Below are 11,358 nucleotides of genomic sequence, written 5' to 3'. Positions count from 1 at the left end.
TCTGGCGGTGGCTGGAATGGCACGTCCCATTCATCAACCCGTTCGTCACCATATCGCGGACCTGCACCCCTACTTCTACTATGACGTGGAGGCAGGCCACGCCACTCGAGCGACGCCTACTACGTGGAGGTGCTGACGTACCTGAGTGGTGCGAGCTCGCTGGAAGGCCACGACTTTTTGCTCGGCCACCGTGATGGCCAGGAGGTGGCCGACGAGTTCAAGGGCGTCACCATGTAGCCAATGTGCTTATGAATAACCTCACCAACTCGACCTGAATGTAGCATTCCGGGTGGGGAGGAGCCTCTACAACCAGCACTCCGGCGGCGGTCGTGGCAGCAGTTCCCGTCCATCGACCTGTTCGTCACCATCGACGTTGTCGCTAGGCAAGTGGACCTGCACCCCTACTCCTAGTCTGACCTGGAGGCTCTCATGCATGTCCTTCTCCAACCGTAGTAGCTCTCCAAGACCTTGAAGACTCCCCCAACAAGCTGCCCCCGAATCGGACCTCTTCGCTGCCGGCACCGTGAGGGCTTTGCCCGACGACGCACCCTGACCACGGCGAGATGGGAAGACGGCGGGAGGTCGCTGGGGTTTTCACAATCGGCTAAATGATATTGCATCAACTGAGCGGACGAATAAATTCGTTGACTACTTTGCCGTCCTTGTCAACTAAGCGACTGTATTCCATCCGTTTGGCTTTAACAGGTACAATACAATTTCCTTTTTCCTTCTTTTTGGAATGTATGTATTGTTTCCTCGTTGAGAATAGAAGTCACACGTAGTAAGTTTTTATTCACGGAGGTGAATTTGGATTTCTATTTATTTTTAGGACCAAGCTTTTCTACTCTCTCCGTTCCAAAGTAGATGACCCAACTTTGTACTAAAGTTAGTACAAAGTTGAGTCATCTATTTTGGAACGGAGGGAGTAGTACTCACGGATTTATTGATGACTAGGCTCGGTGCGTAACTGAGATTAAAAATCCTATTACTCATACTTAAAAGGTCGTATGCATCCCTACTTCGTGCAGAGGCTGTGGAAGTGAAATTCTTCCCTAATTTTAGACTCACACCGATAATCAAAAATGAAACCCACTCGTATCGCCTCCAGGGGCGACTCGGGCGCCCTAGTCGTTGCCGCACTCGACCTCCTTCCTCCACTGCTCCCCCCCCCCCCCCACCCCACCGGAGGAGGCCAGCGAAGGAAGCTCGCCCTCTGGCTGAGATGCCACGGCGCCCCTGGGCGTACGGCATGGAGGCGGAGTTGGCGCGCTCGGGCGGCGGCCCGATGGGATCCCGGCAGTGCTGCGGGGGCTGGCAGGGGCGGATTTGGGGTTTCCCACCCCAGATCGGTTCTCCTCCGGGTGGTCGGGCTCGGGCGCCGTCCGGCAGCCCTAAGCGATGGTGGGCGCACGCGTTGGCTGTCCTCCTTCACCGATATGATTCGGGGCGACCAGAGACGTTGGTGAGGTGCTGGTTCCGAACAAGGTGGTGGCATCGTCCCCTTCGTTAGGGATGACGGCCAGGTGGTGGGTCCTTGTGGCGGCGCCGGTGGCGGCGGATCTTGGGATCTCGCTCATGCACGAGAGATGGAGTTTCTTCGAACTGATCTGGGTGAAAACTTGCTTTTGGTTACTACCAAGGCCGCCAGCGGCGCCGCTGTCTACGTCGTTCCCTTCTTGAAGACATCGCCATGGAGAAGTTCAAAGCCACTCTCTGCTACTTTCGGGAAAACCCTAGATCATTAGATCAGATGACAGCGGTGCTCTGGTATCGTTTATCCCTTGGGGGCGTCATTCATGGAGGTACAGACAGGCTCAAGGGAACAGAGGACGACTTCTTTGGTGGAGCGGTGCTTCATCTTACCCATTGATGGCGACGGATCTTGGCGGCGTGGCGTTGTGGAGACTCGGAGTCCAATGCGCGGAGATGGACTCGTGCAGGAGGAGGATGTTGTCTGGCGTCATGGTGGAGTCAGATGGCAGAGAGGCTTAGCAAGGTCGGTGCATTAATTTCTGCTCTGAAGATGGATTGGTGGAAGATGACGGCGACGACATAGAGAGGGCGTCGAACCAGTTTGTGCCCCAAACCCAGTATGTGGCTTGGTTGAGGCCTCTGTCTTTAGATGTTAGGCATTTGTGCGATGTCTGTTTGGTATTAGGCTCGGACTATCGGCACCCCTTCATCAGGTGGATAGGAGTAGCGACAGTTGTTTCTAAGTTGGTGGCTTCATACTACCTAATGTACTAGTCCCTCCACTCCTAAATATTTGTCTTTTTAGAGTTTCCAATGGACTGCCACATACAGATGTATATAGACATATTTTAGAGCGTAGATTCACTCATTTTACTACGTATATAGTCACTTGTTGAAATTTCTAGAAAGACAAATATTTAGGAATGGAGGAAGTACTTTGTAAGGTCTTTATGAATAATTAATAAAATGTCTGGAATGCATCGTCCAGATGTAGAGGTCAGGGGTAATCATCCTTTTCTAAAAAAAGTAAGTTTTTATTTTTGCATAAATAGGCTTTGAATTCGGGACTCGGCAAAAGCCGATAGGTGTGTGGGCTGGGCTGTGTTAGTAGGCCGCTGCACCCGCGCACTTCTCTCTCTATAAAATATAAGCTCCCGCAGTTTTTCGCTCAAAAAAAGTTCATCCCGCAGTCTGTCTCCACTGCAAATAACGGCGGCGGTCGGAGCCGAGCGAGCGACAGAAATTAGGAGAGGCGCCGCCGGCGACTTCGATCCGCCCCATCCCCGACCTGGCGGCCACGCATGATTCGAGGTGAGTCCACCCCTTCCTCTTCATCTCCCCATCTCCTACCTACTGATTTCTTCTCTTTTCTGGCCATCTCTCGACCCCACCTCCGATCCCTCTACTCTACACCGGGTCACCGACCCTCCTCACTCCCGCCCCGGCGCTGGTCGCCGACCAGGGTCTCTCCTCCAGCAACCAATCGCCTTTTTCTTTTCTTTTCTTTTCTTTTCACGATTCCCTTCCCAGTTTCCCGCCTCTCATCTCCGTTCTGCGTACGCGAGCCGATTCTTCCAAAGAGATCACGAGATTTGGCAGCGAAGATTGTGTGGGACAGTCGAGCGCCGCTTTGGTGCAGGTTCCACTCTGTTCTCACCTCTCAGGCCCTGGAGACCATCGATCATCTGCCGGTGGCTTTCGTTTTCGCGCGGGCAATTCGGCATCCGGTTTTGACCGCTTGGGGCCGCGAGGATTGGGCTCCGCTGGGGACGGACGGATTGCCTGCTTCCTTGGTCCGCTTCGTCGTTCCAGGAGAGAGGAGGGATCTTCACACCATCTCTGTTAGGAAGTATGGAAGCATAGAAATGATATCGTCTTTGACAATGCATCTTCGTCCATTGCTCCTGTCTTGAGGAGAGTCTACCAGGAGCACGAGGGGAGGGTGTGGCAACTAGCTAACAGGTTGTTTAGGGCCGACTTGTCACCATTCTAGCTGTTCTTCCATATATAGGTTGTTCAGGTGGCCTTACCGGCAGTAGTCGTTTTCTTTTCGGCTTCATGCCACCATTGTAGAACGTGGATGGTTTTTTTTAGAGCGGAGGCACATGTCCGGTCTTAAACTGAGGCCCTTACAAGTCTGGCAAAGTCTGAAAAGGTACTAAAGCGAGCAAACACGAATAAAAAGCTAGGATAGGTTTGATACAAGGTCAAGCATGACCCAAAGCCGTGACGCATCGCGCTGGACGACTACCACCTCTGGAGATACGTGGGCAGCAAGACGAGCGGCTCCCTAGCCGTCGTTGTCCCACCTTTCCACATGACGAAGATGAGAGCACACCTTGCATGAAGGCTGCCTGCGAGTTGCTCCACCCTTCCTCGCTCCCTTGGTCTTGCCAGAAGCTTCCATAGCTGCCATGGGATCATCAATTTATACACCAAGTCAGCTGTGTATGGGTCTCTTCACCCTTTCTCCTATGTACATATGATAGGCATGCTTGTGCTTCTTTTAGAAAAAAAAATATCTCATCTAAATTTCATTGTATGTCAGCCTGGGAATGGGGACAAGCCTGCACTGCACCGAAGCCAAACCACACCCATGTAAAATCATCTCACTCCCATACCATACCCCAACTCAATCCATTGATAAGCGTCTAGACTCCAAGCCGCCCAATCCATTTCACATTTGTGATTTCAACTCAATCTATTCTCCATTTAGAAACCTTGGATGCCCAGCGAAGCTGTATACACGACTCCCGCCAAACGGCAGAGCTCAGACCGACACTGGTCAGCTAACTAATCATATGATAATTTCCATAACTGAGTCATGAGTATGGGTGTCCATACAGTGGACATTTCCCTTCCATATATTTCTACATGAACCCTTCACTGAGTGCAGTACGGCGCATAAAAGAAGAATCTAAAATAAGGTGCAATATACTAAATTTTCCTCACATGGGTATTTCCTGATGCAGCACAATATTTCCACAACAAAAGGAAAAATATAATGAAAGTGTTCTGGAGCACCTCCATGTATTAATAATACAAAATATGGCGATAATAAAAATCCGATTTAAGGCACTGCAGTAGAGAGTGACAGCGACGGTGAAAGGTATCTTCAAATTAGCCATGCCCACAATCAATAGTACTACATGATGGTAAGCATAGATCTGTTGACAATCAACAAACCTGCCGAAAATAAATGTTCGGCATAGAAGAACAATTATTTCTTGACATGGAAAACAGAATTATCTTTTATTCCTACACATATCAGCATTCCACATGTGCCAGCAAGGAAGGAAGTCTCTTAAGATGGTTAGAAGGAAAAAAAACATGGTTAGAAACTCATGAAACTAATAGCACATGATGGATCCGGCACATCAGAATTTAATACCAGCAGCAATTTCATTATTTTCCTAGGTACAACAGAATCACTAGTTACCCATACAAGATAGCAGCACCATACAAAGTGAAAGAATTGCATTTCAGCATGGTAGCAACATCACACTACTTGTCATTTTAGCATAGTATCGGCAGGCTGATGCAAGATGACCTCAAATGGAGCTTTAGTATCTCCAGATGTGCGGTTTGGGATCAGGCCGCAGCACACCAGATAGTTAACCTATGTTGCCTGGATACTTGGATACGTATCGGATATGCGATAAAGGGATACACCTGATACATCAAAAGAATTTAAAACTAGGATACAGGGATAAGTTGTATATAGATCTTAATTATTAAAAATTAAACAATAAGGGGTTTTGATACGAAGCGTACCTTTTTGTTGAATTGATGAAGTAGTCCAGCAAATATTCCAGGTTTCCTTTAGATCATCTGACCTTCCAAATGGAAACATGACATAAAACGTAGTAAATTAGTACAGCAGTAAATACTAATAACAAATGAAATGGTTAGATACATCATGCTTACAATGTAACCAATGGAGTCTTCAAAAAATATTGTAGTTCTTCATTCAATGATTCATTCATTTTCCTTCGATGGATGATGTATCAATAAAATTGCTTAACAAACAAGGTAATCACATTCATAATTCTCACATCACACTCACACGCATATCAGTATCCAAAATGTATCGCACCAGTATGCCCACACATATCAAACATTAGTTTCTTTTTTGCAAATCAATAAATTAAAGGATACTTACAGGACACGTATCGAGGCAGTATCCGCGTATCGGGGCAGTATCTGGCTGGATACGTGTGCTTCCTAAAGTATCTACGCAACGTAGTCGGTAATCTACTGAACCCTCTCCAGTCCAGACAATTTTCTAGCTGAACCAGTTTGAAGCCTTGCCGTTTGAGAACCACACGAAAAAAACAACCATTTGGACCAACGCGAACCCGCCCCAATCCCAGGTTGAGTCATATGCAAGAGCCGTGGTTACAAATTTTGCTTTAGACTGCAGTGCCAAAATGAATTTTGGCTATCTCTTCGCTGATGTATCGTTGTGTGGTTCTATGCAAGAGCGTTATGCCTTCGCTTTGTTGATGTTATGGGCGTTTTTGAGACTTTATATACACCATGTACCAATTACAATATCTCAGTTGCTAGAAGTCATTCCAAACACCAACAGATGGTTACAAATACAAAGTCTTCTCTACACCGCGATTACAGGAGGCTCATTTGGACAACCAGCTTGTGCACTAGTTTGACTGTTTGTGTGTGTGCCTAAACGAGTTGTTTATTTTTTATTTTATTTTTCGTCAAAGGGTCCGTGAGTTGGTTCTTTTGGTTCAATCCACTTCCATTTATGGTTAACATGAATTAGATGGGTCCATTTATTGAGCAAATAAGACATGTTCTTATTATGTTGTTAGGCAAGTTTGTTTATCGATACACAAATTTGTTAAGCCAATTTCTTCACTTTAGTTAGACTCGTTAATTTTTTACCTTTACTACAAATCTAATGACCAACTTGGAAAAATTCATGTGTTTTTCACTCCTTTGTTCTCCACCCGATTCCTATTTTATTCCTGTGTTTTCCTATTCCTGCATTTTTGCTATCCTATGAACCAAAGGGAGCCTTATATATGTCAATGTGATTTGTGACCTCAATTCTATACTTATATAGTTATATTGCATTATTTATCAATCGGTTTCCCTGATGAAAATGCCCAACTATAATAGACTATCAAATTGCAGAATCGGGTCATCTGATGGAGAAACTGAGTCCCACTGGACATATTCCTCAACCTTCACGGTCACTGGATGACCTTCCTATGAAAGTAGCTTGCACGCTATCACAAGGATCTAATGTAACTAGCATGGACTTTCATCCTTCTCGTCATACGCTACTACTAGGTATGATCAAGGTTGTTAATTTACTATATCAGAAAAAACAAATGCAGTTGCAACTTTGCAAGTATAAAAGGTATTTCATGTAATCTGGGTGAATGTTCGGATTTCAACAGCTTATTGATTTTCTTGTCATGTTTACTGCTCAAATAGTTGGATCTGCTAATGGTGAATTTACACTCTGGGAGATAAGTATGCGTGAGAGGCTGGTCACAAAGCCCTTCGAAATTTGGGACATGCAAGCATGTTCAACACAATTTCAGGTAATTGAGCACAAGTTAAACTTCTGTATGTAATCTGCTCCTCTTTTCTTTTACTTGTAGTCATGTACTTTGTTTGCAAACCTACATGTTCTGATATTATATATGTGCCTCATTGTTTTATCTCGTATGAGAGAAGGGTGTCATGGCTAAAGACTCTTCCATGGCCGTTAATCGAGTTACATGGAGCCCTGATGGAGACTTGATTGGTTAGTGTTAATATTTCAGTCTTCACCCAGTAACTCTATATTGCATTCATAAGTTGTTCGTATTGTGCTCCAATGTTGTTTAAGCATACTTTTTTTTTGCTTTTAGGTGTTGCATTTACAAAAAATTTGATCCATCTGCATGCATACCGGCATCCAAATGAAACATATCAATTTGTAGAGGTTTGTTCTTCTAATTGCCTTTGAACTTCAATTATATAGATGTTACATGTCATTATATTAAATGACTGTTGTTACTAATTACATGTCATTATATTATATAGATGTTATAACCCATTCATTCTTCATGTCAGATTGAGGCTCATTCTGGAAGAGTTAATGACATAGTTTTCTCTCGGTCACGTAAGCAACTTTATGTTGTCACTTGCGGAGATGACAAGCTGATAAAGGTATCTGACATGACTTAAATGGTTATCATCTATTTCCTTTTCGCCCAGCCTGGTCTGCTGTAACTTCCTTCCCATTTTGTAGGTCTGGGACATGCATGGGCAGAAAATATATTCGTTTGAAGGGCATGAGGCACCTGTGTATTCTATTTGCCCTCATCACATAGACCAGGTTAAGGTGTGTGTCGTCTGAACACAATATTTACGCATTAACATCTCAGAATGCAACGGATATAGATGGTTGCTCCTTAGTCCATGCTTCAAAAGTTTACTCAATTATAATCGAAGTGAGGCAGTACGAGCCATCATGAGGACAATGCTTGTATTTTGTGCTCTGAGAGAGATTTATGAATGCATAGTTTTTTCAAGCACATCAGCCTTTATCTGGTGTACTGATACATAATTTTATTGTGTACCCTGCAGTTTATTTTCTCAATTTCCCTTGATGGGAAAATGAAGACATGGCTTTATGAGTATCTGGGAACTAAGCTGGACTTTGATGTTCCAGGAAAATGGTGTGGTGCAATTCTCAATAGTGCCGATGGAACTAGGTAAACATAGATGTGTTATTTTGCTCGCTAGAAGTGTTTCGAGTTATCATTGATGTAATATTTACTTGTTGTCGATTTGAAGGTTGTTCTCTTGCGGAACAAGCAAAGAGGGAGACACACATTTGGTTGAGTGGAACCAATTGAAGGATCTGTCGAGAGGTCATATTCTGGATTCCGTAAAAAACCATCTGGTGTAGCGCAGGGTGTCGTGCAGTTTGATACAGCTCGGAATCACATTTTAGCTGCTGGCGAAGATAACCAAATTATGTTTTGGGATGTCGATAACACCAACATGCTTACCTGCATTGAAGCTGGTGGAGGCTTGCCAGTGAGTTTATGTTCCCTATTTTATTTTTCAACCTTTTTTCTCCGTTTGGTAATCTAACCTCCTGTAAATTTTAACAGAGCTTTCCACGGTTAAGGTTCAATAAAGAAGGCAATCTTCTTGCTGTTAATACAGTAGATAGTGGTTTTAAGATACTTGCAAATACTGATGGGCTCAGATCTTTACCGGCTTTTGGTAATGTGCCTTCCGAAGTATTCAGATCGCCATATGAAGCTTCTGAGATGAAGGTAAGCACATATTTTTCGGCCTTCTATTGTCAGGACAGGTTGCGGGTATAGTTTTGAGAAAGTTTCTAACACTGAATAATTTAAATTAATAGGTCTCAGGTCCTCCTATTGTCGCGAGCATCTCTCCTAACATTGGCCAAACTGATCACTTAGACACAAAATATCCTGCAAAGCCATCTCAAGTGGTATGCTGATCCAGAAGAAAAAAAATACTTTGACAAGTTTCATATGTTCTAATGCCTCCATGCTTACCTTATCAACAACAATCTAAGCATCATCTAACTTAATCATGATAATGATAGAATGGCAGTGATCCAGCATTTGGAAGCGTAGATAAAAAGCAAAGAATTTCAGAAGAAAAGTCTGATAAAGCGAAACCTTGGGAGCTGAAGGAGGTTCAGCAATTTCGTGTTGATACAATGCTAGAAACTGACCAAGCCAGCAAGGTTCGTGCCATCTTATTCTTGATTGTTTGTTAGTACTTCTCATCATGGACGTTTGGAGAAGGTTATCAACATTTGTTCGTCTCCAAGAATGATTCTTATGTGATGTCCGCATGTGCTGAAAAGGTATCCAAGGTGCTCGACGACGACAACCTCCTCAGGGAGATCATCATCCGCGTCGGCTTCCCCACCACCCTCGTCCATGCCGCCCTCGTCTGCAAGCGCTGGTACCAGCATGCCTCCGAACCCGCCTTCCTCCGCCTTTTCCACGAGCGCCACCCGCCCTGCCTCCTCGGCTTCTACATCGAGAACAGGAAGGATTATAACATGGCTTCTATTCGCTTCATCCCGATGCTACCTCAGCCCCCAGAGCTTTCCACCGTCATCCGCACTGTGCAGAGCTACAGTTGGGGCTTCTACCATGCCGCCCCGGCCAACTTCCGCTGCTCCCGGAAAGGCAGAGTCATCGACAGCTTGTACAACCTGGTCAACGACAACAATTTCACAAGTCGGGTGCACAGTCCATTATGTCCTGAGAGAGGCCTGGTTGTCGTCCCACCATTACCACACATCCAAATCTAGGACGACTATTACTATAGTATGAATGATCTCCTCTTGGTGGAAGAAGCCGACGGTGTGTCCTACTTTCATGTGTTGCTTGTGGCGAACATGCAGAGAACAAAATATACGGTGCACGTAAATATGTTGCGACATGGTGATGGTGTGTGGCGCACGTATCTTACCTTCGACAGAGACCAACTTCTTGATCCGGAATGGGAATCAAAAGCTGTGCTCGCCAACAATAAAATCTACATAGCGAGCACACAGAACAGCATTGATTTCTTTGATTTGACTACCTCAAGCATCTCCACGGTTCAGCTCCCACATGGGGTGGAGTATGGCGATAGAGATACCATGTTGGCACCAGCTGATGATGCTTCTGATGTGTATCTCATCCATGCTAAGAATCTTCAGCTTGACATCTGGCTCCACAAGGGGGACAACTGGTTGCTGGTGGACACCATTTCTTTGCGTGACATGGTTGCTAATTTGAGGATTCCAGGTTGCGAGGTTGAGGATGAGCCCACTGCTCCTCTCTGGATAAACCATGTGGGGTCCTATGCTGAGTTTGTGTTCTTGGAGATGGGCCGATGCGCACTTCACTTAGATGTCAAGTGTAGGCAGTTGCGTAAAGTGTATGATATGACAGAAGAAGAACTGGATTTGGGTGATATCCATCCTCTTACAATGATTTGGCCGCCCATATTCCCTGCTCTCACTGATAACCTTGCAAGGTTTGCCTTTTGGCCTTTAGATGATTTGTATATTGCTTTTGTTGAGGTTACATAGTTTCGCTATATGCACGATTCATTGCACTATTTTGTATAACCATGGGATTGTGTTAATTAGTATAATAAGATTGATTCTTTAGGCTTTTTAACAGTATAGTATATTACTCCCTCCGTAAACTGATCTAAATGCTCTTATATTTCTTTACGGAGGGAGTACTTGTTAAGTGACTAGATAATACTACTTTCCTTAAGATGTCTTGAAATCACTTGTGTAGCCAATTTAGTGGACTAATATTACATGGTGTTTAATACCTACAAAAGTATAAAACGTGTATAAGAGCTGAAAGTGTCTAGCCTTGTTACCATGTTGACCACTTCATTGTCCTGAAATATTATTACAAAACCTGGATTTTTAGCTTACTGTTTCTTAAATTTGGGTAATTTTTCACTGCCTACCTTTGAGCTGTGAACCTCAAGCTTATGAGATTGTTTTTGCTGAAGTTATGTATATGAAATTTTCTTTTCATATACTTATGCACAATATCATTTTTTTTCTTAAACTTATGCTTGAGTTTGTTAATACTTGTTTTTTAAAAGAATGTTGCTTAGTGGATCAGATTTTTTCTTGAACACAAGTGGATTATCCATTTTACATGACTGAGCTTGTGCATGAACCATGGAAGTTTTCCTCAGGCACACATTTCTTCTTGTATGATCAGTTTTTTTATAATGGAATGCAACTATGAAATGGAAACATGCTAGTCTCCAATATGAGGACATTTAAGCTGTACTGGCTGGAGCTTTCGATAAAAGAAACTATGTTGATGGATCAAAGTTGAT

The 11,358-nt window shown here is 44.3% G+C and overlaps 1 pseudogene; it reads left to right on the top strand.

Annotated features, from left to right (window-relative positions):
• The first annotated feature begins 6,611 nt into the window (after positions 1-6,611).
• Positions 6,612-10,576, top strand: LOC123126014 (protein TPR1-like; annotated as a pseudogene).
• Positions 10,577-11,358: the final 782 nt, after the last annotated feature.

This window comes from Triticum aestivum, chromosome 5D (genome assembly GCF_018294505.1).
Source record: "Triticum aestivum cultivar Chinese Spring chromosome 5D, IWGSC CS RefSeq v2.1, whole genome shotgun sequence".
Classification (NCBI taxonomy): Eukaryota; Viridiplantae; Streptophyta; class Magnoliopsida; order Poales; family Poaceae; genus Triticum; species Triticum aestivum.
This window is presented reverse-complemented; position numbering and strand designations above follow the sequence as displayed.